The sequence below is a fragment of the Artibeus jamaicensis genome, unplaced genomic scaffold (assembly GCF_021234435.1).
Source record: "Artibeus jamaicensis isolate MK-2021 breed Jamaican fruit bat unplaced genomic scaffold, CSHL_Jam_final scaffold_474, whole genome shotgun sequence".
In the NCBI taxonomy this organism is placed as follows: Eukaryota; Metazoa; Chordata; class Mammalia; order Chiroptera; family Phyllostomidae; genus Artibeus; species Artibeus jamaicensis.
In genome coordinates this window covers 23,670,976-23,697,729 of record NW_026522046.1, presented here as the reverse complement: position 1 = coordinate 23,697,729, position 26,754 = coordinate 23,670,976, and the positions used below count along the sequence as shown (strand labels likewise).

The 26,754-nt window shown below is 39.5% G+C and overlaps 1 protein-coding gene and 1 long non-coding RNA gene across 4 annotated transcripts in view; one reads left to right on the top strand and one right to left on the bottom strand.

Annotated features, from left to right (window-relative positions):
* The window catches only part of LOC119046049 (uncharacterized), a 69,975-nt gene extending 58,135 nt beyond the window's left edge, over nt 1–11,840 (top strand). Inside the window, exon 5 of the long non-coding RNA XR_005081897.2 lies at nt 11,779–11,840. This is a non-coding gene — a long non-coding RNA (uncharacterized LOC119046049). The remainder of the gene's footprint in view (nt 1–11,778) is intronic.
* Nucleotides 1–15,295, bottom strand: part of SPTSSB (serine palmitoyltransferase small subunit B) — a 36,701-nt gene extending 21,406 nt beyond the window's left edge. The window contains exons 1-2 of one of the 3 annotated variants that reach the window (XM_037140962.2): nt 14,732–15,295; nt 5,293–5,385 (exon numbers count right to left, since the gene is read on the bottom strand). The gene's annotated coding sequence lies outside the window, so the exon portion shown is untranslated. The remainder of the gene's footprint in view (nt 1–5,292; nt 5,386–14,731) is intronic. The other 2 variants (XM_037140964.2, XM_037140961.2) reach the window with 2 other exon arrangements.
* Nucleotides 15,296–26,754: the final 11,459 nt, after the last annotated feature.

The following is a 26,754-nucleotide window of genomic DNA, read 5'->3' as shown; positions in this document are numbered from 1 at the left end:
GAAACATTTGTAGTGGGGGTATGATGCATCTTGTCTTGTTCCTACTGATCTCTCATCTACTCAGAGAGGAACAGGGCAATGACTCCCGGTCATTTCTGCCAATACTGGAGGGGAGAGCAGGGCTGCTGGACCAAGTTTTTAAACGACAATGTCATTTCTTAGAATAAACTCTTTGTTACTATTTTATTGAGAATAACAAAGGAAAGAAACCTGGTTGTCCAGGAAGGAAAGAGGAAAGAGGATAGCTTCTGGGTAGCTTTTTTTTTTCTTTCCGAAGATATTTTCTCCGAGGATTACCAAGTTGTTTTTAGAAGTAAAAATGAAAACAGCTGCAACACTGATGATGGCCTTAAAGCCATGAGAAATTATTTTTACAAAGTCATTTAATGTACACGATGTTAAAGCAGCATTATTCACAGTAGCCAAAAAGTGGGAGCAATCCAAACGTCCATCAGCAGATAGATGGGTAAAGAAAATGGAGTATATACAGACAATGAAATATTATTCATCCTTAAAAAGTAGGGAAATTCCGATGTGTCACAACATGGAAAACCTTGAGGGCATTATGCTGAGTGAAGTAAGTCACAACAAAGATAAACGCTGCATGATTTCACTTACCTGAGCTATGTAGACTAGGCAAACGCATAGAAACAAAGTAGGATGCTGGTTGCCAGAGGCTGGAGGACACAGGAAGTTGGGAGTTGTTTGATGAGGATGGAGTTTCAGTTTTGCAAGATGCAAATACTCTGGTTGCCCAACAATGTAAATATGCCTTACACTACTGGAGTACATTTGACAATGGTTGAGAATAATAACCTTTTATTTTATATGCATTTTACTAGAATTAAAAAGTTAAATGTCAATGAATAATTCTGAAAATTATGAAGGACTGAAATTGCAAAATGTACTTAGAAATAGTCTGACTATTATTTTTAAAAAGTGATTGAGATTCTTAGTTTCCAATGGGGCATTAATAGCCTAGCAAAATTCCATAGATATATTGTCCAAAGTTGAGTCAACAGCCCCAAAGGTGTCCTAGTAGGAATCGTGAACTCCTGATTGGGGTTCTTTCTTCTTGGGAAAGCTGGGAACTGCCAGACTATAAACTTCCTTCTGAGAGGAGGGTTGACGTGTTTAGGTTTATTCTTGGCATCAGTGAAATTCCAGTAGTTTAATTTTCTATAGTGTTTGTGGAAGTTATAAATTCTATGATATGCCTATCTGTTTTTAATAAGGATGTCAAATAAGGGGCTCATAAGACCCCAACACCCACGGCACTTAAAAGGGAGTAAGAGTGAAAAAGTGGCTTAATCGTTCGGTCGAAATTACTTTTCTGTCTTTATAAACTGCTTTCCTGAAAACTGTGTTCTGTGCGTATTGTAACAAGTTCTGCCTTTTCCCTTTCATCTCTGGCTCTTGCCCATCAAACTCACAATTTGGTAAGCGAACTTACATGCTTACTGTTTGTTTCTAAGGGCTTGGTTTTTTAGGAGCTAGAAGCTAGACCGTAAAATATGAAACCTTTATCTCTTCCCTACCTATTGCCATTCTATTTAATGTAAAAAGTCCTCAGGAACAGAGAAGCCTTTTTGCCGAGGAGGAGTTTGAGGGTGAGGAAGGTGAGTTACTGGTTTGTCAACAGCGTGCCTGCTGAGCCCCTGTTCTCAGGGTTCTGTCCATGGAGACCTGGCTGTGCAGGCAGCTGGCCAATCAAGACTCTTCCAACAGTATTTTCTTAGATTACTTCTCTGTGTTTTTTGTCATTATTTTGGTAACACTGAATGAGTTTGCTCATAAAACTTTTTGTTTGTGTATTTTTTCTGTCCTTCATCTTCCTTCTTCTCTTTTTTTTCCTTCTCACTTTTTCTGGCTTATTCTTTATTTCTTATGCCACTGTCTGAAAGCTTCTGGTGATGAGCTCAGTATTTTTTACATTTTGGTGGCTAGCAACATTGATCTTTCATAGGTGTGATTTCTGTGAGAAGAGTAACACGGGCTGTTGCTTTTCCACTGCCCTCCCTGGCCTGCTTCTGTATCTTACTTATTACTGCTTTTAGGAAAATGAGTGGAGAGGTCGGCTTACTCTAAGGGTCAGCAATGATGAAGTGTTCTTTCTACCAGCCCCCAGACCAAGGGACATTTCTCTCCTTGGCTGATTATAACATTAGGGGTGAGGTGGTTTCTGAGTGGTGATGGGGGGAGGGGAGAGAAGCACAAGGCAGGAATTTATAGGGTTATGTCAAAACTTGCTTTTAGGCAATGAAATACTCTAATTAGATTTTGTAATCTTGTATTTAGAGGTGAGTTACTTAAATGATGAACTGCACTGAAAGAAAAAAGTTTACTGACAATTTAGCCAAGTAGCTTTTTCATTCTCCTGGGAAGAACCACGTGAACGTATTTCTTGTTGTTGGCTTCATTCTCTTTTGCCTTCTCCCAAGCACATGGCTGGCTGCATGCGCGCTTGTAGTGAAAAGTGGAGAAGTGCTGAAGTCCAGGCCTGTTCTTTTAAATGGGTAACAATTGTTTGTTTCCTAAAAATGTTGTTGATTCTCAAGTAAATGTGCAGAAGGCTTGTGACAACTGAGCATAGTAAGAACAATATTTTCAGCCAGCAGATTTTGTAATCAGTAGAACTACAGGCCTCCTGGGAGAGATGAAGCGTTCTTTTTCTTCTTTGAGTGAATGTGGGCTTGTTTGTCAAGAGTAACAGAAGAAATATCCCAAGACATAAAAAATATTTGGATGTAGACATTACAGTAGGTTGAATGGTGCCCTCCTCTGGCCCCCCCCAAAAATATGTCCACATCCTGGAACCTGTGACTGACTGTCATCTTACTTGGAACAGGGCTTCATAGATGTAACTGAGTTACAGATCTCAGCAAGAGATCATCCTTGTATTAACCAGGCCAGCCCTAAATCCAATGGCAAGTGTCCTCAGAAGACAGACATGGAGGAAAAGGTCATGCAAAGATAGAGACAGAGAGTGGCAATATGTAGCTACAAGCCAGGGACCACCTGGAGCCAAGAGAAGCGTGGACGGGCAAGGGAGAATTGTCCCCTAGAGCCTTCAGAGGGAGTGTGGCCCTGTGGAATCTTCATTCCAGCCTTCTAGCCTCCAGGGCCGGGAGAAAGTAAATTTCTCCTTTTAAGCCACCAAAATGTGGCACTTTGTTACAGCAGCCCTAGGAAACAAATTTAGATCTCTTTCTTAAAAGCACTGGAATCTTATAATTCAGAACTCTTCAGGGAACAGATACAGCATTTATTAAGAACCACTGTGGCAGGCACTGTCTAGCTGCTTAACTTTGATGAGTCCTAATTTTTAAAAAATTAATTATATTTACTGAGGTGACATTGGTTAATGGCAACATATAAGTTTCAAGTATACAACATTATAATTTGATATTGGCATCCTGTATTGCACACTCACCGGCAAAAGTTTAGTTTCCAGCTGTCAGCATGTATTTGAACCCCACCTGTCATTCATATATTTGAATATACTTAATTTACCCCATGGTGGACACATGGGGAGCTGGGTGAGAATCCTGGCGAGAGGCAGCTTGGAGAGGAGTGAGGCTCTGGCTCTGGACTCGGTCTGGGTTTGCCCTGGCTAAGGAACTCCACTGCGTGGACTTAATTTCCTCAATTGGAAAATAGGAATGATAATAGAATTTCACACAATTTCTGGGAAGATTAACAAGTATAAAGTATTTAGAGGAAGCATAAGAAGGGTAAAGAAATGTTAACTGTTATGATTATTACACACTATGCTAATACACAGTTGCTAAGGCAAAGAATAAAAGAGAATGAGATTTTTTAAAGGCAGAACAAGTGAACTTTATTAGTTATTACATTAGAAGTCACTTTCAGAGAGATTTTCCTTTTGAATATTTATTTAGTTCTGGCGTGGTTGTCATAAGGAGATAAAAATATATATTTGCTCATTCCAGAGATGGGGCTCATTAAGTTTTTGTAACTTGCTATTCTCAAAGTCAAGGAGGAAATAATACTGGTATTCAGCCCTGGATTTTCCCTCTCCAAAATGATTTATCACACCACACTGACTCCTATAGCAATGCTTTCTGAATGCTAAGTATTCAAGAATTATTTTTTGAATTAGCACAATAGGCCTTGTTATCAATAACTTCAAAGTAATATTAGAGCTGCCCAAACTATTTTGAAATAAAGAAATTATTGTCAACCATTTCAGAACCATAAATCTCTTAAAAATTATAGCAAAAGGGAAAAATTAAGAGACAATCATTTAGAAAATAAATCTATTTCTTTTTGTTCACACCCATTACTCTTTTTTCCACTTTCTGTAGATTTAATAAAAATGGGAAGGAAGCTAGTGATAATCTAGTTTTTTAAAAAAAATTCTATTTCTCTTTTTTCTTTCTTAAAAATAAAAGAAACAAAAAGAAAATGAACATCCTAATATGAACACTGACCATCCTCACTTTCATTGTTAACATTTAAAAAAATATCTCATTTATTTATTTTTAGAGAGAGGGGAAGGGAAGGAGAGAGAGTGGGAGAGAAACATCAGTGTGTGGTTGCCTCTCGTGTGTCCCTTTGCTGGGGACCTGGCCTGCAACCCAGGCATGTGCCCTGACTGGGAATCAAACTAGAGACCCTTTGCTTCACAGGCCCTTGCTCAATCCACTGAGCTACACCAGCCAGGGCCCACTGTCAACATTTTTAAAGAAAAATGTTCATTTATTATATTTCTCTCTTAATTTGTCCCATCTGGTTAACTAATGACTTATTAACACACTACTCCTCTCTTGCGTCAAAGGTCTTCCAGCATAAGATGCTGCTCCATTTAAATAAAAGATGAAGGATGCAGAAACAGAAGCAGCCTTTAACTAACAGACCCATAAATAAGATAGTAGCTGGTGCTATGCAATCCTGACATTGGCACTTGCACTGGAGTTGGCTAGAGGTTCTTAACCTGGAGGCCAAAACTTGGGAGGTGGGGTGAGGGATGTCTACGAACTCCTTGAAATGTTTGCAGATTTTGCATAAACAGTTTTCTGCATAAACTGCAAAGAAACCTATAATGAATGTAAGGTAAGAACCAATGTTTCAAGGCCTCATTACTAAAGCTAAAATTGCCACACTTTCCTCCTTTGTGTCATCTTAAATGCCATTACAATATCAAGTGCATAATAAATGTTTGTTGGTTGCTTAAGTGAGAACCAGAAACTTCATCTTGTTAAAGATGTTGTAATCAAAAGGGTCAGATTTCTAAAAGCAAGACTCCATGAAATAATCAGGAGAATTTACCTGCCTGGGAGGGTCCAGGTTTGGATTCTTGTCTTTGCTCTTCCACAGAATGATCCTGGGTTACTTCTCCTCTCTGAGTTGCTGTTTCTTCATCTGTAAAGTAAACATTTGAATCAACTCAAAGATACCTTCACATTTAAAACATGTTCCTTGTAAAAGATTATTAAACCTCTTTGATGGGTGTTCTCCCAGAACATTTTAGAATGTATGATAAATACAAGGCATGACAACCTAGCCTTATTTTAAAAATTCTTTTTAGAAAAGGTAACATTTTGAGGACACCTGATTGGCTAGCGACTTCACAATGTACAGCAAGGACCATAAAGTGTCATATTACCACCTATGGCAAGGTCGAGAGGGTGCCCCAGATGGGACAGAGAGATGAGGCTAAGTGCCCCGCCCCTTGCTTCTACCAGAGCAGCCTGCTTTCAGTCTGGTTTTATATAGTGCGCTTCTGGGTAATATTTTGTTTGTAGGAAATGTTTCTTGATTTGAATTAGTCTCTGTTGATATCCATGGAGAAAACAAGAAAAAGTAGATTATGTTAATCACTGAATTTAAAAATGTATCCTTAAAAAAAAACTACTGGAAACAGAGTCAAAAACCCTAGGGCGTGTTTCTTATTTTGTTATTATTAGCTTGTCATATTAGGCAAGTCAGATCATCTCTCTAAATTTCTGTCCTCAGATATAGAATGATGATAGTATCTTATTCATAAGAGAATTATAAGAATTAAATAATTTTTGAAAGTGTTTTGAATTGGGAAAGCATCATAAAGATGGTTAGTGAGTCTTCAGTAGGGTGCCTGAGGTCTATGTACTTTCTCCTGACCCTTGTAGCATTTTTGTTCACCTGAGTTAAATCAAAGAAAGTATGAGATCAAATTGCAGATACACCCAAATTACGGAGTGGAGTTCTATAGGACCAGGTTACAGAATGACTAAGGGTAAAACTTTTGAGGAAATATAAAGTCTTATTCTTTACTTTGAAAAGTCAATTGACCAAGGGCGAGATAGGGAGAAATGTGGCCTATGAGCAGTTTAAGTAAAAAAGACTAAGAAAGGAATTTTACTTGACTGCAAGTTCATTATGGGTCAATAGTGTTGTGCTGTGGTTGGCAAATAAATAAATAAGTGATCCAGTCATCTTAGTTCATTTGGGTTGTTATAACAAAATACCACAGTCTGGGTAGCTTATAAACAACAAAAATTTATTTCTCACATTTCTGGAGACTGGGCAGTCCAAGATCAAGTTGCCAGCACCGTGGTGTTCTGGAGAGAGCCCTCTTCCTGGTTTGTATCCAGCACCTTCTTGCTGTGTCCTCACATAGTGGAAGGGGCAAGGAATATCCCTGGAACCTCTTTTACAAGGTCACTAGTCCCATTTATGAAGGCCCCACCTCCTATCACCTTTGGAGTTAGGATTCAACATATGAATTTTAGGAGAATAGATTCAGGCCATAGCACCATTATATGTTTACACCATTACATAAACATTATATGTTTATATGTACTGTTCCACAGATGAGAAAAGGGGGCTACAGCTCTTGGTTTTGATTATCATCTTTCTTCTAGCTGTTGAAGACCATCCTCCATCAGGTTGAGCACATCCCTAGGAGCCAAATGGAGAAAGTCTGGAAGGTTTCCAACGGGAAATGTTGACAGAAGATTTTGAGGGAGGAATGTGTCATGGAGGTCTTAAAAAACCTAAAGGTTTTAAATGGTATTATAGGCTATTGTAGAGAGGAAGGTTTGGAATTGTTCTGTTCTTGAGAAGAACCTCAGGAAAACTTTAAATAATAACAGCTACCTAAAGGGAAAGAGGTTGCCTCATTGAAGTAGTGAGAATTCCGTTAAGGAAACTATTAAAGCAGATACTGGACAACACCTTCTGAGGGTTGCTTTCATCACAATTATTATTTGTTTCTCTTATTTGCTAGTGTTGACTGAACATAAATGGATCAAGAGGTTTTAGCTAGAAACAATGATGAAGATTTATTCAAGGGTCTTAAAAGTTTGCTAACTAGAAACATGGCTAGGTAAAACCTAGAACTGTTCAGAAAAAAAAAAGATAAGTTCTTGCTGGAAAAGTCACATCCTTGAGGGTAATCAGTCTTGATTCTTGGCCCTTGTATTGATGCAGGACAAATGTCGAGTGGAGAGGATGCTAGACACCAGGTGGGCTGGCCATGTAAACATTTTTCCCCTAAATACTTTAGGGGCTGTTACAGACTTATCTTACAGGATTTATATATGTACAGCTCCAGGCACAACTGGAAGGTTCAAAGGTTTAAGTTCCCAGGCTAGTTAAAGCAAGAATAAAATTGTTTTTCAAGCCTCAACCTACTTGATTTTAACAATTTAGCAGCTTGGCCATAGAGACTCCCATTTTATTTCTTCACTCTTTCTTCACTACAAGCATTTTATTTCCTCTCCTTTTAAGAGATTTCTTTTAGGTGATTCTATTGAACCCTTCGGAGACTATGATGAAGGAAGCTACAATGGTGACTTCCCTTGGTCTGGAAGGAAGAATTTGCCCCAAAGGCTGTGGGGCACCATGTTACCTGTTTTGTGTTTGCACCAGTGTTTGTTTCCTGCTAAATGGAGGAAAACTTGTAGAACAACAATTTTGTCTCATATTATAAACTAATTTTTCTGCCAATCAAAACTAGAACTAGGCCAACCTGATTGATTTTTTCTTTGTTTAAAGTTTTAGGCAATGGAACATTGTATTAAAAATGTAAGGGCCAAGTTCTCCCTGTGCAGTAGATAAAGCCTTAAGGAATAAGAAGAGTTGGTAACTGGAGTATTAGGGGCAGTCACATATTCTTTCTATGTCTATTTTTTTCTATCAATAAAGTGACAATAAGCTAATTTTACTTAAAAATTACTTTTCAGAGGGTGAATAAAAGAGAAGCAGTTTATCATCTTTACAAGATAAAAACCATGTTATTTCCCTCATGGTTGGGGAAGAGGTACGTGAATTCTCTCTGGTAGAAGTAGAGGGAAATGTTCAAGTTACTGGGTTTGCATAAGTTGGTCGCAGGTTGGCACTCCATCTCATTTAGTAGGTAACAGGTAACTAACTGCAGGTGAGGAAGTAGTATGATAATTCTGACTCAAGGTCTCACACAAAAAGAGGGTCATTAGATTTTCAAAAGAAAGATAATGTAACACTCAGGTTTAGATAAGACTCGACTTCAAATAAAGTTTTATTTTCACTTTTCTTTCTCCTTGTGCATCAGTGACCACTTACTGGACAGAGACGAACCGGTACTTGGACTGTGTGTGGGGATGTGGGTGTGGGCGCTGCGGAGGCATCGCGCTGCTCCGGAAAGGGTGCTCTGGAAGTGCCACCTTGAACTTTTTCTCTTCCAAGTGTTTTTAATTTTGTTATTCAATAACCTACTTTTATTCATTTCCAAATTCTCTTTTTAATCTTTTCAAGGATCTTGAACTCAAAGTGATAACTTTAGCTTGAAATTCCTAATAGACAAGCCTTGATCTTATAATAGAGCCGAAAGGGCAGGGATGCAATATTTGAATAGCATACTGTCACCAAGGAAACTGCTATTCTACATAGGTAATAATACATATTTATTGAGCAACTCTCAGAACTTTGCTAACTACTGTATATGTATTACCTAATGCAGTTCACTTAATGACACTGTAATGGAGGCACTATCTCTAGACCTACTTGACAAATGAGGACACTGAGGCATTGGAAAATTTAAAAACTGATCCAAAGTCTAACAGCTATTGTACAACACACACTCTTAATTACTCTGCCAGACTGCTGCTCTATGCAAAGAGCTCTGATCATAATCTAGCAAAGCATCCATCCATCCATTTGTCCATTCATTCAATCAAATAGTCAACAAGCATGTAGTAGGAGCATAGACTATGAATAAGACTGACAGGCACTCTCCTTGGGCAGCTTTCTAGAGAGGAGGTGGGACAGCTATTCAAGCACCTGCACGCAGTGTGGGAAGTGCTGTAAAATCACTTCCTTAGCACTTACTTATGACAGGGAAGCCCAGTGCGCTGGGGCATAGAAAGAGGCTCTAACCCAGTCTGGAAGTGGCTAAGACAGGGAGGCCAAGAGTTCTTGTCCTCATCACTGTGTGCTTCAACCATTTTGTAGCAAAAGGCATACAATGTAACCTCTTTAAAGCAAAGTCCTTCTGTGCGTTGCTCCCTTAGGGCCTGCTACATCATGGCTGCTCAGTTAAAATGTGTTGAATAAATGAAAATTCTAATGCTCCATAGTAACTTCACAATTACAGGGTATCTTTTAACTTATTTCTAATGACTCTGACCATTCTTCTTCTTTTTAAAAACTGACTCGAAATAGAGAGAGAGATCAATTTATTGTTCTGTTTATTTATGAAAATAATTGTTTATTTATCAATAATTGTTCCATTTATTTATGAAAATCATTCATTGCTTCTTGTATGTGCCCTAACCAGGGATCAAACCTACAACTTTGGTGTATCAGGACAGCTACCCCACCAGAACTCTGACATTCTTAAATGCTTCTTCTTTAAGCCTGAAATAAATATTACCTTTTGACTTAAAAAATCAAATCAGTGCTCCCTTTTAAGCCATTTTCTTAAGCCTATTCCAGGAAAGCTTCCATACCCATTATATTGGACTAGAACAATGTGTCCTCAAGGCTCTTTTAAAACAGGTGCCCTGACTAGAGATTCTGGGGCAGCCTGGGAGAGTGGAGACTCTGGTTGCTTTTCACCTTCTTCTTTGCCAGCTAACCTGTGGGATTCCATGCTTCATTCTGTAGTGATGAAAGGTTCATTCTCTCTTCACCTTTGTGAGATGGCTTGGAAATTTTTCTTCCCCTCAACCTCTTCCCTACTTTTTCACTCTTCAAATGGTGTTAATTTTGGGCAAGTGGTTCTTAATTACTTACTACACAATCAGCTGGCAGGCTACAAGAATCCAAGGCAAAGCAAGAAAGGCCAACAGAAAACCAAAAGCCCAGGCTAATGATTTCCCTCAACAAGAAAGTTTGTTATCATAAGGTGGTGTTTTATTTAGATTGTAGTTCTTGGCTGTAGAGCAGGTATTACATTTATATCTTCCTTGTGCCAGCTTGAAATGTGTTGGGGCTAATGTAGTACCTTCCTTAGCAAGAAACAACAAACCCAAGATACCAAATTAATGGTGATGGGAGGGGAAACCAAAGCTCCTAAGGGGAGGAGTTACCTTGGAGCTGGTAATCCTTGCAGCTCCTCCCAGAGTCACATGGCCAGGTTTGTGTGCAGTCTTCACACGATATAATCACATAATTTGACTTTCTAGCGTGATGCCACAGTTTAACACTGTACTTCATTTGCTTCCCTGCTTAATGTTTCTCCAGAGCCTTAGCTTCTTCTCATATGCTATATCATTTACTTATTATTATTATTATATTTTATGTTTTAGATGTTTGACATCCTCTCTACAATTTAAGCTCCCACAAGAGCAGGACTTTTGCCTGTTTTGTTTACTCACCCAAGGCCTAGAATTGTCCTGGTAAAGGGTAGATGCACAGTAAATATCTGTTGAATAAATGAATTATTAATCCTGATTAAAGTGTTATTAATAAATAATAACTATGATCAAGTTTTTCCTAGATGTATTTAATTTATAGTAAACAGACATCTAAAATTATTTTATAGAAATCTTCTAATTGGACAAAATATGACAGTCACAGGACCATCAACAGGATCTGATGGTCAGAAACCACCCAGCACCCATGTTCATCAGCATGGTATCCTCTCTTAAACATAGTCATGGAGAGATAAACCTGTGCTGGTGGGAATGGAAAAGCTTGAGGATTCCTGGTGCAGATAGACTTACTGGAATCCCTATAGCTCAGGGTAAGGTTTGGTTCAGTGTTCTTGTAACTGGCCCTGGCATCAAGTTCAGGTGCTGCTTACCACCCCCATGAAACTCAGTCACTAATTTTATATTCCTATTTTTGGACAAAGCGTTATCATCCCATTCCAAAATTCTTAGTACAGGATCAGACAGTTCATCAGAACTCAAAACATAAAAGACAAACAGAGGAATACATTAATCATTTGAAAGAGTTTTTCTTGCACTTGACATTGCTGTAACCACAGGAGATGCTTCCCAGCAGTGACATGCCAGCGCACTCTGAGGACCATAGCAGCCACTCCAGCTCTTCCTTTTTCCAAGACTCCTACCTCCAGGGCCAATCTAGTGGAAGCGAAATTGGGCTAATCTGCGTGTCAGATAACCTCCCTCTCTCATCCAGTGTGACCTCTCTGAACAACTGTCCTGCAGAACTGAGAAAGGACTGGACTTATTTAGAAGCAGAAGGAACAACTGGCCTCACTGGGCTTAGATTAATATTCTGAGTGAGTGAGTCCAAAGAGATAAGGCATTGCAAGCAAATTCTCTATAGGACTACACTAATGACATTTGACTTTTATTTTATTTTTTATTCTTTATTCTGTTACAGTCGTTCCAGTTTTTCCCCTTTACTCTTCTCCATCCAGTCACACAGAAGAAAGCTTGAGCAGGTATGTAAATACATGCAAATCACATAGCTGTGTAACATCTATGCTATACTTAATTATTTCATATCTTTCAATGTGACCCTTGGGAAAAAGCCTTATATAAACAACTGGTCTAGTGGTACATGGGGATTCATGAACTTCAAGTTGTAAACCCAACTGTTTTTTTTAAATACCTTGGATGATTTATAAAAATCGCAGCTTTATTGAGATATAATTAATATACCATAGAATTTACCCATATAAAGTACATGATATTAGTATACTTACAGTTACGCAGCCATCACCAGTCAATTTTAGACCATTTTCATCACCAGAAAAAGACACCTCACACTCTTTAGCAGTCACTCCCCATTCTTCCCCACTCCAGCCCCACCCAATTCCAGCCACATGCAAACATGAATTTACTTTCTGTCTCTCTGGGTTTGCCTGTTGTGGACATGTTATATACATGAAATCATATAATATGTGGTCTTTCACTTAGCATAATCTTTTCAGTCTTTATCCATTATGTAGCATGTATCAGCACTTCATTCCTTTTTTTACTGCTGAATAATATTCCGTTGTGCCACACGATATCATGTTTTATCTATCCATTCATCAGTCAATGGCACTTGGGTGTTTTTACTTTTTGACTTGTATGAGTAATGCTGCTGTGAACATTTGTGTACAAGTTCTTGTGTGGACATAGGTTTTCAATTCTTTTGGAGATATATATATATATACACACACATATGCCTAGGAGTGGAATAAATGGCTGTGTTATATGGAACCTCTATATTCAACTTTTTTGAGGAACTATCAATCTATTTTCCATAGCAACTCAACATTTTATATTCCTACCAGACATATATGATGGTTCCAATTCTTCTACCTCCTCTCCAACAATTGTTATTATATATGTATATATATATATATATATATATAGCCATTTGGTTGTTTTGAAATGGTATTTTGTGGTTTTGATTTTCATTTCCCTAAAAAGTAATGATAATAGGCACATTTTCATGTGTTGACTATACATTCTGTACATCTCCTTTGAAGAAATTCTGTTTCTAGAGAAATGTCTAGAAGCCCTTGCTCATTTTTAAATGGGTTTTTTGTCTACTAGTTGTTGAGTTTTCCTTGTTTTGCCTTAAGAATGAGGGATGGTTGGAAGCAGACAGCCTCAGCCCTCTCACCTGCTCTTGACTAGAATAGAGTTTCTGCAACACAAAGCTGGGGTGGGTGAGATGCTTGTGGCCTGCTTTTCCCAGAAACACATTTTGCATGCTGCAGCCCTGGACTGGGATTACTTTGAGAGGGAGCCCTCTGTTCTTCGCTGTACCTGCTGGAAGTGGGGTACTATGATACCCACCTGGAGGAGGGCAGGGAAGTGGGTTGTGGCTCAAATGCTACAAGCTCTTGCTGTTATACTGAGTTTGGTAGACTGTCTTGAATTCATTTTCTTCACTTGTTGCATTCTCTCAGGACAATATCTAGAGACTAAATATTGTTTATCCATAATTTTCACTAGATATTGTGTTGCTAAAGTGTGTTGCTACACCAGATTATTTGTGTAGCTCCTCATACCACCATTCTGGAGGTTTAGTCCCATTTGGATAATTTTTAATGACGATTTTGCATCTTGTATACTTGGTGGTAAAAGAGTTTATACTGATGTAGTAGATATTGAGTTAGAAAGAACAATTGTTACAAAAGTATTTGCAAATTCACAAACCGTGGGTTAAGAAAACTCTTTGAAGTTGATGACTGGTTAATTTTCAATGTTATACCCTGTGAAATTCTAGACTGCCTATGCATTTGGTTTGACAAACCATTTGTAATTAATTGTTATTAAATAGTTGTATAGAAGTATTTGAATAATGAGTATGACTGCATTTCATATAGGGATTTGTTGTTATTCTAGTAATCTATGTTCAAAGCCATCATGACCATTGAAAACATTCAAAATGATGCTATTTTAAAAAACATAGGAATAATTATAATGTGGAAATCAAGTCATTACCACCATTAATAGGTTTTAGGCAATAACCCAAAAAGTTCACAAGCAAAACTGACCATGCATTTCTTAATTTTTTTTTGTTTCATTCAAAAGAACTACTGACCCACAAAAAAAATCTTTTAGAAAAACAATTGTCCCAACTTCTCTGATGCGTTTATTTGTAGTTTTAGGGTAAACATTTACATTTAAAAGTTATTCAAAATCTGTATCTGGCTGTGGGCTGAGCTAATACATTAATTGCCAACCAGTTGAATATCACTTTAGCTGGAACAGACCTAGAACCTCTGCTCATACCTACCCACTCCTCTCTCCCCCATGGCAAAGTTAACTACACCTCTCTTTTGGGGTTTAGAGGTCTGGTTTCTTACAAATGATCACTTAAGCAATTTTGAGAAAATATGTAGTGCTTAATGATTATGAGAAAATGTTTTAAAATGCATTCCTTGAAAATGCATCACTCTTGGGGCAGTTGACTTGTGTGCATTATTGTCTGAAGTAGCTTATGGGCAAAAAGCATCATATTGTATAAGAAATTATTGTATATGAAATTAAATAAAGAGGAATACTGTAAGAATGAAACAAAATAGCTCCCAAAGGTATTTCTCTGAATCGTTATTACCGAACTACAAAAAGATAAGTCATGAAAGTCATTTACAAAGTAATTTTTTTGGGCTTGGAAAGTTACTATAATAAAGTTTAGTTTCTATTGAGTGAAACATCATAGTTTCTAACATAAAGGCAAATGGAAAAACCCATTCAATTCTTAAAATTTTAGTGCAGTTACATACTAAACTGATAATGGCATTAAAGCTCGGCATTATTTTCCCCGATAAAGGCAGAAATTGTATCGTACCAAAAATACGTTTCCAGCAGATACTTTAGAAGATGCTTACCTCCTGGCTGGGTGTATGTCTCTGCGGCTTAGGTGAGCACCGGCGCTTTGGCGCCTCTCCAGGCGCTACGAGCTCCCCCTGCGCGGGCCGCCTCCGAGCGTCTCAGAGTTGGGTGTTCGGCCGAGGTCCGCGCTATTGCCAAAACTCCAATTCTGCCAGACTGATGACGGGGATTAATTATTCACAAAAGGAAAACACTCCCACGCAAACTTGTGTCCAACTGCCCTGCTCCGGTGACTCCTTTCAGAAGAGAATGCCGACTGCACCACTCCCCTCCCCCTTTGCTCTATGGTCCCAACTTCCTACGCGCTACCACTCGGTCCTGGGCGATCAGGCTCGTCCTCAAAGGAATGCAGCCCAGCGACTTCTACATTTTTAAATTTGTCTCTCTGCGGCTGGTTAGCACTTCTCCCCCATCAGCCTTTCAGGAGAGGGCGCTTTCCGGCTGCTGGGGAAGCCTGGGCTCTGAGAGCAACCAGGGAGGCTTAGGCGTCGCTGTCACCTCCGGCTGCTGCAGTAAAACCCCGAGCGTGGCGCGGATGGGGAGGAGGGGGTGGGGAGGCGCCCTACCCCCCAGCTTCGGGCTGGGAGCCCCGATACTACCAAAGGGGCACGTCCTTTGGTGGGGGTGGGGCAGATAAACTGGAGGCGCAAGGTGGACGCTTTGGGGCTTTAGCCTATCAGCCCACGTTGACGCGCCTGGGCATCTGTCCGCAGACTTGGGCAAGGGGGCGAAACCCTGCGGACGCGGAGCAGGGCTGTGGAGTGAAAGTCAGCAGCCGGCTGCGAAGTGAGCCCAGGGCTCCAGGCCGGGGCAGCAGTCTGCTGAGCAGGTATCCCACTACATTTTTGGTTAAAAACCGAAGAAAGCAAATCCTTTTAGTCCCGGTAGCTAGCCAATTCCCCCGCCCTCCCCATCTCTCCATCCTGCCACCTTTCATCCGCCCAGGGGCCGCGAGGTTAATCGTGGAAAAGCTGGACTCCCCCGGTAGACAGATGGAAGGATCGTGCCCAGGGAACTTGTGTGTGCTCACTCACAAGTGGAGAGAATTAATTTGGGCTCGGACTGCAGCTAGAAGGCAAATTGGGGAAAGAGTGCTGGGAGGTGGCGCGGTGCTGCAGACACTGCGCCCGGTCCCGGGCTCAGCTCCCCGGCGGGCGTGCTCGGCGCTCGTGCTCAGTTATCTTCCCCGGGAGGTGCGGACGCGAAGAACACCGGTCCCTGAAATCCGCAACCAGAACCTCATCGATCCCTGCCCTGCCGAGGGAGGCTGAGTGCTCAGATTTAACGCCTTTGCTGCTTGCTGAGAGCGCAGAGGCCCTTGAGGCTCTCAACCCTGAATGTCTCCTTAGCCCAGACTCCTTCTGCCCAAGACACAGACGGTGCTCAGGGGCTAAATCATTTTGGGGGCGACACCCCACAGCCCCCCACTGCCTAATGAGGAGGCACTGGACTTGCTTGGCCATGGCTGACGGGGGTGAAGCGCGAATTTTAGCTAGTGGCAGGTGTCTGCTAATTTTCTCAACATTCTTCAAGCAGGCTCCGCGCTGCTGGTGGAGGGAGACTCACGGTACTGGGCTGGGGGTTCTCCATCAGGGGAGCGTGTCTCCAGAGGAAGCTGGAGGTGGTTGGGGCCCGCGACGGGAACCAATAGAAACTGCGCACCTTGGAGCCGGCGTTGGCAGTTTTCCATCCTTATCTTTGCCTTCTCCTGTATGTAAATATTAGCAACCAATGCTAGTATTTTTAAATTTTCTTTATCGCTTTTTGTCGTTCACACTCCTTATCTCCTGGCTTCTCCTGACAAACCTGGTAATGTTGGCAGGACAAGGATGGTCACCCCCGCTTGGAGAGACGAGGAACTGAAAACCCGAAAGTGACTTGTCTAGGGTCACAAAACCCGTCTTGTGGTAGGACCAATACTATTTACACTAACTTGTGAGTTTCACCCACTACTGAGTTTCCCACTTGATTGCGACATGCGCCCCCCCCGCCCCCCCAAGTGATTGTACATTTGCGGAAGTATAGAAACAAGTCTCACTTCCTGCCAAAGTTCTGTGGGATGGGTATGAGACTCCGCAATTACTCCAACTGGAGGGTGGGAGAAACCGGTGCAGGTGGCAGAGGTATCCAAACGATTAAAACTAACCTTAAATGACAATATAGAACACAACCATACACAGATACACCTTTATGTACACTTTTGCATCTCCAAATAGAGAATAGATGCTTTTCAATACATAGGTAGTGTTGTAGGCAACAGATGAGTCAATGCACGCTCTCGGAGATGAAGATAGGTTTCAAAGATCTCTAATTTTATTGATTACAAAATAATAGTCTAATTATAAATTTGGTGGCCAAGCTTTACCTGCGCAGGGGCGAACCCTCGGGGTGTCCAGAGACACGGTGCCCAAAAGGGCTGCAGATGAGAGTCGCGCCTGGCTCACAGACTACGGGGTTCTTATAGGGCAGAGCAAGCGAATGCGGGGTTACAGAAGCAGATGTGGCAGTTAGCTATTAGCCAGGTTGCTAAGTTAAAAAAACGGCGAAAGTCTCTAATTGGTGGTTGGGAGCTGGGGTCTTATCTGGCGGGCCTTGGTCAGTTACCTTATTTGGCTAGGAATTTTAACCCAGCCGTTCCCTGACATTTATTTATTACCCAGTCTCAGGAACTGCAGATGCCTAACGGCTGTTTGTATGTTTCTACTACTAATGGCTATTACAGGTAGAACATCCTCAAAACTTAACTGGATCACCTAATAAGGATGAACACAGGCAGAAATCCTAAAGGCTACAGCACCCATCGAAATGCAATAAGGATAAAATTAACAACAAAAATTTCCTCCGATATGCAATTGGAAAATTTTAAATACTTTAAATCTAGATTAAAGAGAAGCACAAATGGAAAGTTACAAACTATTTTTATGCTGGCATAAAATATTATTACTTTCCTAGATTAGAACTTTTTGTACTATTCAATAGAATTCTGAAAGTATTTGAAGGGATTGTCATACAGTAATGAAGTTTACATAAGGTAGTCTTCACTGAGTCACCAATTACCTACGTACCTTGGGCTAAACCAACTAACTTCTCTGGTACTATATCATACTTAAACCAAGTACGTGGATAAATTCCTGGAATGCATTGATCAATGAAAGGAATCAATACCAATTTACTTCTGGATAGCTTAAGGAAAGCCCATTAGTAATCTTGTATTTATTTTCTCAGAGTAAGTGGGTAATTCTGTTTTCCGTAAAATGGAAAATACTTGTTCCTTTTCCGTTACATTGTTAAAGAGATGAAGCTGGTATCCCCCATTAGTACTGATTCTTTTGATTTGGTTTCCCTCTGTCAGTGTAGACTTTTACTTTCTTCATTAGCTGGAACTGTCAGGTTAAAAACGAAACAAACCAAGAAAGTTGTATGGCTTGGATCCGTGAACTCTGCCAAGCTTCAAAAGAATAATAATAATGATAAAATAATTACTATTATTTATCCAACTAATACCACCAAGGTTTCCTTAAATCATCTCTTTTTCTCCATATAAGTAGGACCTTTTGGCAAGATGGACCCTTTTATCTAGTTTTATAGACAGTAGACCAGGAATCGCAGACAATGTAACTCTTCCTGAGGTTACACAACTTTGGGAATTGGACACCGAGACGAGGACCCCGTACTCTGTTGACTCGCTGTAAATGACTTCTCCATGGCTTCTCATGTATCATTTTTTCTGAGAGAAGCTGGGTACGTTGTCCTGATGTAGAGAACAGATGTAGAGCCAGACCTCTGTATTTAAATCCCAACTCGACCACCTAACCTGTAAGTTAAGTTGTGGATGAGGACAGCTTACTTAAACCTCTCTAAAAGCCTCAGTTTCCTCATCTGCCATAAAAGATAAAAACACGTTGAATTATTTAAGTTAATAAACAAAGAGCATGAAGAAGAGGGTGTGGCCCTGAGCAAAATATCCCATAAGTGTAAACTACTTTTCTTGTGAGCATTCAGTGAGATTATAATGCATGCAAAGCAGTGTTAAACTTAAAATTAAAAAAACACCGAAATGAGAAGAAATTTTTTTTGTTGTCCAAAGAATTGCAATTCTGGGAAGCACTGATTTAGGCAGAAACCTAAATTGTATTCCAACAATGGGGTGCAAGCAGAGGGGTTTTTATGAGAAGAGGAAGGGAAATAATTTTATAAGTAGATGAAAGGAATTTCTCTTGGTGGTAATAAGCTAAATTATTTGCTAGCTATACATGGCTGTTTACTGATTCCAAAGAATGTCTTCAATTTGCAGCCCTTGTAGTCATGTTATCTGTTTTCCTATTAACTCCACAGACAGTTGTTTGGAGTGTGGTGTTGCTCGGGCCCGGTTTGAAGGTTGTTTTGCCCGGTTTAAACATTCTAAAGCATCGAGTAGCGGGCTGTGCAAGGCAGTTGCTCTGCAAGGGCGGCTCCAACTCCATTTGGAAAGGGTTCTGTTTAGTCAGCTTTTCACAGCAGTTTGCTCAGTGTCTGGCCCTTAGAAAACCCTTAATACATCTATTTTACCTTTTAAAATGTTTTATTTTTATAACATACAAAGTTTTAAACTAGTCTTTCAGGAATGTTAGTTTCTCCTTCCTCTCTCCTTCCACCCATCATTCTCCTTCTCGTTCTCTCGCTTCCCATCTCCTCTCCTTCCTCTTTTTTTTATGCCAAGTACCTATGACTTACTCAGCTGTATTTTCCATGAACCACTTTTTTCAGGGAGATACATTGTTTACCATAATATTCCAGACCAATATAAAACACACTTTTATTCAGTATTCTTTACTTCCCCCATTTCTGTAAAGACTTTCACTAAAATAGTAGTTAATAAAAATAGGAATATTTGGGTTATGAAAGTAGACGTTAGCTTAGACATAAAAACTTCCTATTTTGTGAGAGGCAGATTAATAGATTAGTACATTGAAGATAACAACAAAACTCTAAATATTTGAAGTACAGATGGGTCTAAAGTGGCTGGCTGTATTAGTCAGCATTCTTGAGAGAAACGGAATGTGTGTGTGTGTGTGTGTGTCTGTGTGTGTTTGTGTATTTTCATTCTTTGGGGAGAAGCAGAGATAGAGATAGATAGATTGAAGGGATTGGCTCACTAGATTATGGAGGTCGAGAAGTTCCAAGATCTGCAGTTAGCAAGCTGGTGACCCAGGAGAACCATTGGTTTCAATTCCATTCTAAAAGCTGGCAAGCTAGAGACTTGAAAAGAATAGATTTTTCAGTTCTAGGGTAAAGGCAGGAAAAGACTGACACCCAGGTCAACATTCAGGCAGGAAGAGTTACCTCTCATTCAGAGTTTTTGTTCTGAGTCTTCAACTGGATGAGGCCCACCCACATCGGAGGGCAATCTGCTTTACTCAGTCTACTGATGCTAATGCCAGTCTCATCAGAAATGCCTTCACAGACACAACCATAATATCTGAACAAATTTCTGGGTACCCCATGGCCCAGTCAAATTGCCATATAAAAGAGATTATCACTGTGGCCAAATATTTTGAATGAAGCAACTGTTTTACTTTGGATTTTAACATGTAACTGCATATCCTGCCAGAACAAACTTCCTTTGTCTGTCTTTGCTACAGGATTCATTGCTTCTTTTCAGGCTTTTGATAAGCAACAATCTTCTCGGATTTCTATTCTTATCCTTAATTAGTCGGAGTAAAACTCTTCAGCTATAATGAATAACTATGTAATGAGAAAGGGACTTCGACTCCATTATTGACTGTTCTCCACTGAGGTGTCACCACTTTCAACAAAACAATTTTCTCTGCTCTTACATACTATTACAATTTACAGCTGCTCCAGCATTGTGATGTTTTGCTGTGGAACATTTGGCATTTATTGTAGAGGTATTGTTTTAATTACTGTCAAATTAAACTTTTAGATCTGCGTTGCTATTAAGGATAAAAAGAACAAACCAGAAGTAAGAAAATAAGGCAACAAGCAAATTCAGATGTCAAGAGTAAACAGGAAAAGAAGCTATGGAAACACGTGGCAACCAGAAATGCAGCCAGAGTCCTTCTGTTGCAGTGCGTCCCAGTCTTCAGCTTCCGGTCTCGTCACCTGTATTTGAAATTGATAGACGGCTTTATGGGAGGCATCAGGGGCTTTCTGAAGTGTCTCACAAACCACATACTATTCACTATTCACCTCCTTCTTGTAGGACTGACTTTTAAAAATCAGGCAGATCACAACATGTCTTGTCTGTGTGAATTAAAACAGAATCTCACCACAGATAATGACCAAAAGTTAACATCGATCTCCATCTTTTTATTTTTCAAATGGCTGTCATACTTTTCTACTTTCCATTTTTAAACAGCATTATTAAGATATAACTCACATACCATACAATTAACTCATTTATATGATACAGTTCAGTGATTTTCATCATACTCACACGGTTGTGTAAGTATCATTGCTGTGTAATTCCAGAATATTTTCATGATCTTCCTGACCCACCCAAATCCCATATTTTATAAGCAGTTGCTTCCCATTTTCTTACCCTCACCTCCAGACCTAGGCAACCACTTATTAACTTTCTGTCACTACAGATTTGCCTATTCTGGGCATTTCACAGAAATGAAATCATATGATCTTTGTGACAAGTTTCTTTTATTTAGCATAATATTTTCAACATTTATTTATGTAATGCATATCAGTTATTCATTCCTTTTAATTGCTGAATAATAATCTATTGTGTGGCTACCACATTTTTATTTATTTATTTTTCTTTTTTAAAAAATTACTTTATTGTTGTTCAGTTACAGTCGTCTGCTTTTTCTCCTCCCCCCTCCCCCCACCCCAGCCAAACCCACCTCCCTCCCTTGCGTCCACCCTCCCCCTTGGTTTTGTCCGTGTGTCCTTTATAGCTGTTCCTGAAAACTCTTCCCCCCTTTACCCCCACTATCTCCTCCCACATCCCCTCTGGTTACTGTCAGTTTGTACTTAATTTCAGTGGCTCTGATTATATTTTCCCTGCTTCTTTGTTTTGTTGATTAGGTTCCACTTAAAAGTGAGATCACATGGTATTTGTCTTTCACCACCTGGTTTATTTCACTTAGCATAATGCTCTCCAGTTCCACCCATGCTGTTGCAAAGGTAGGAGCTCCTTCTTTCTTTCTGCTGCATAGAATTCCATTGTGCAAATGTACCATACTTTTTTGATCCATTCGTTCACTGATGGGCACTTATGTTGCTTTCAGCAATTGGCTATTGTAAATTGTGCTGCTGTGAACATTGGGGTGCATAGATTCTTTTGGATTGGTGTTTCAGTGCTCTTAGGATATAATCCCAGCAGTGGAATTGCTGGGTCAAAAGGCCATTTCAGTTTTAGTTTTCTGAGGAAATTCCATACTGTTTTCCACAGTGGCTGCACTAGGCTGCACTCCCACTAGCAGTGCACTAGGGTTCCCTTTTCTCTGCATCCTCTGTAACACTTGTTTGTTGATTTGTTTATGATGGCCATTCTGACTCGTGTAAAGTGGTATCTCATTGTGGTTTTAATTTGCATCTCTCTGATGGCTAGTGATACTGAGCATCTTTTCATATGTCTCTGGGTCCTCCGTATGTCCTTCTTGGAGAAGTGTCTGTTCAAGTCTTTTGTCCATTTTTAATTGGGTTGTTTGTGTTTTTAGCATGGAATTGTGTGAGTTCTTTATATATTTTGGAGATCAAACCATTGTCCAAGGTGTCATGGGCAAATATATTTTCCCATATAGTTGGTTCTCTTTTCATTTTAATGCCATTTTCTTTGGCTATGCAGAAGCTTTTTAATTTGATGAGGTCCCATTTGTTTATTCTTTCCTTTATGTCCCTTGCTTTAGGGGACATATCCATGAAGATGTTGCTGCGTGAAATATCTGAGATTTTTCTGCCTATGTTCTCCTCCAGGACTTTTATGGTGTCATGACTTATATTTAAGTATTTTATCCACCTTGAATTTATTTTGGTGTATAGTGTAAGTTGGTGATTGAGTTTTATTTTTTTGCATGTAACTGTCCAGCACCCCCAACACCATTTGTTGAAGAGACTATTTTTGCTGCATTTTATGCTTCTTCCCCCTTTGTCAAACATTAGTTGACCATAGAGACTTGGGTTTATTTCTGGGCTCTCTGTTCTGTACTGGTCCATGTGCCTGTTTTTATGCCAGTACCAGGCTGTTTTGATTACAGTTGCCTTGTAATACAGTTTGATATGAGGTATTGTGATCCCTCCTGATTTGTTCTTCTTTCTCAAAATTGCTGCAGCTATTCAGGGTCGTTTATGGTTCCATACAAATTTTTGAAGCGTTTGTTCTTTTTCTGTGAAATATGTGATTGGTACTTTAATAGGGATTGCATTGAATCTGTAAATCACTTTGGGTAGCATGGACGTTTTGATGATGTTAATTCTTCTGATCTATGAGCATGGTACATGCTTCCATTTGTGTCTTCCTTAATTTCTTTCTTCAGTGTTGTATAGTTTTCTGAGTACAGGTCTTTTACCTCCTTGGTTGTCAGGTTTATTCCTAGGTACTTTATTTTTCTTCTTGCTATATCAAATAAGATTTTTTTCTAATTTCTGTTTCTGATGTTTCATTATTGGTGTACATAAATGCCTTTGATTTCTGGATATTGATTTCTGGATATTGACTTTATATCCTGCTGTTTTGCCAAATTCATTTATTAGGTTGAGTAGTTTTTGGTGGAGTCTATAGAATTTTCTATGTACACTATCATGTCATCTGTAAACAATGACAGTTTTACTTCCTCCTTCCCAATTTGGATGCCTTTATTTTTATTTTATTTATTTATTTATTTTAAATTATTGTTCAAGTACAGTTTTCTGCCTTTTACTCCCATCCCAGCCTACCTGCCCCAAGGATGCCTTTTTTCTTTCTTTCTCTCTCTCTCTCTCTTTCTTTCTTTCTCTCTCTCTCTCTCTCTCTCTCTTTCTTTCTTTCTTATTGCTGTGGCTAAGACTTTCAGTACTATGTTGAATAGAAGTGGTGAAACTGGGCATTCTTGTCTTGCTCCTGATCTTAGTGGGAAAGTTCTAAGTTTTTGTCCATTGAGTATGATGTTGGCTGTAGGTCTCTCATATATGGCCTTTATTATGTTGAGGAATGCTCCCTCTATTCCAACTTTGCTGAGTGTTTTTATTATAAATGGGTGCTGTACCTTATCAAATCCCTTTTCCACATCTGTTGATATGATCTATACCACATTTAAAAATATTTTTTATATTTATATTTTCAAATACTTTTTAATTTATTATTTTTTAGAGAAGGGAAGGGAGGGAGAAAGAGAGGGAGAGAAACATTGTTGTGTGGTTGCCTCTTGCACATCCCCTACTAGGGACCTGGCCTGCAACCCAGGCATGTGCCCTAAACTGGGAGTCAAACTGGTGACCCTTTGATTTGCAGGCCAGCACTCAACCACAGAGCCACACCAGCCAGGGCTATACTACATTTTATTAATTCATTTATCATTTGGTGAACATTTGGGTCATTTCCACTTTGGGGTTATTAAGAATAGTGCTGTTATTTGTATACACCTTTTTGTGTGGGCATATGTTTACATTTCTCTGAGTGAATGGTGAGGTCATATGATAACTCTATGTTTAACTTTTTGGAGTACAGCCAAACTATTTTGCAAAGTGGGTGCACTACTTTACGTTCCTACCAGTAATGGATGAGGATTCCAATTTCTTCATATCTTGCCCAACACTTTTTTTTTTTATGATTTTAGCCATTCTAATGGATGTGAAGTGGTATCTCAGAGTGGTTTTGATTTACACTTTTGTAATGAATTAATATTGATTTACATTTTTCAATAAAACCATTGCTAAACAAAGGTCATGAGGGTTTACTTTTACATTTTATTCTAAAAGTTTTAGATTTCACATTTAGGTGTATGATTCATTTTGAGTTAATTTTTGTTCATGGCATGAGGTAGGTACCCAAATTCATTGTTTTGCACATGGATATCATATTGTCCCAGCACCATTTGTTGAAAGACTATTCTTTTTCCTTTGAATTGTCTTAGCACCCTTGCCAAAATCAATTGACCATTTTTATGGGCTGTATATTTGTGTCCCCATCCTCATTTGTTGAAATCTAATCTCCGTTGAAATGGATTACCAGTGGCATTTGGAATTGGGACCTTTGGGGGGTTATTAGGTCAGGATGGTGGAGTCCTCATGACAGAGATTAATACCCTTGTAAGAAGAGGCCAGAGAGCTAGCTTTCTCTTTCTACCTACTGAGGATATAACAAGTTCACAGTCTGCAACCTGGAAGATGGCTCTCACCAGAACTCAGTCATGTTGGCATCCTGATTTTGGAATTTTAGCCTCAAGAACTGTAAGAAATAAATTTCTGGTTTTTATAAGCCATCTAATTTATAGTGTTTTGTTATAGCAGCCCAATCTTACAATCGTATGTAAGGGATTATTTCTGGACACTCAATTCTATTCTACTGACCAGTAAATCTACCCACATGTCATACCATGTTCTTCTGATTAATATAGCTTTATAGGTTGTGAGGGTGACTTTTCCTGCAAGTCCCCCCATTGGCCACGGATGAAAGTAAACAATACCAAGACATGAGCTGCCTGGGGAGGAGAGGTGGCCAGTTTCTCCAAGGAAACAACAGCCAGGAGTGGTGGCCAGTTTCTCAGGGGAAAAGGCCGTAAGCCCCTTCCTTCAGGGGCTTTTATTGGGTTGTAATACACAGGAATACAGGGTGGCAAGGATCAAACAGTAGATAACATTTCAAAGAAATCTGAGAGCTTAGTCTGAGTCAGAGTCTGTCAGGAAGGGAGTTTTGCAGAAACTTCAGGGTTTCCTGCTCGGACTCTTAACTTATGAATGAAAGCACTCTTAGCAGAGCAGGTTTCACAAGTTTTTGAGGAATTCTTTGTGACGCCAGATTTTTCCCCAGGATCAGCTCTGGAAAGGCAAGGAGCTGCAACTCTCCCCATCAGGTGTTCAGACTTAAGTGGATTAGAGCCAGGAAGCCCTTCTCCCTGAGGACATGGGGACTTGGGCTATGTCACATAGCCAGGGGGCATTGGTCTATTGTTTGCTCTTTGTTGTAGCTCCCTCAGTCCTTCAATGATGGCCTCCCAAGTGATCCTGTCTGGCTTAGATTGCTCCCAGCTGTGAGGAGACTTACCTGTCAACAACAGACCATGCTTTGGGGGGCAGGGAGAGGAAACTGAGTCAGCATTTGCTACCACAGGCAAGCCTTGTCTCCTGTGGCTGACATTCTGGAGGTCACTCGCTCATCCTTAGCCACAGGGGGTAGAGTTACAATTCCTGAAACCAGACAGAGCTATTCACAACAATAGATTTTCTAATTTTGTTCTTTCTTTGAAGATTGTTTTGACTATTCAGGATCCTTGCATTTTAGAATTAGCTTGTCAATTTCTGTGAAAAAGGCAGCTGAAATTTTTATAGGGATTTTCATCCATTTCTACAGATTGAATCTGTAGACATATGGGAAACATGTAATATTAACTATATTAAGTCTTCTGATTCATGAACATAGGGTATATTTCTATTTATTTATGTCTTCTTTAATTTTTCAACAGTTTGTAGTTTTTCATGTGTGAGTCTTACATTTCTTTTGTTAACACTTTTTCTAAACCCCAAATATGATAAATCTTAGCAGTGTCTAGAAACTATGTCTTGATCAACCTTTCATCCTTCCTTCCCTACTTAGTGTCCTGAATTGTGGTTGGCATCACCTGTGCTTACTAAAGCAAATTGAGAAAATCCCTTTTATGTATATGGGGAGTTCATGATATTATTTTCTTTTTACTACAGCATTTCATTAAGAAAACAGAAAAAGTACTAACTGCATTTAATAATAAGAAAGTTAATTGACAGATAATATATTGAGGCTAAGAAGGTTAATTGTCATGGGCAAAGATGCTCAGTCTATGTCAAATATAAAATTAAAGCACAATTAAGCATTTCATCTTTGTATTAATTGTAT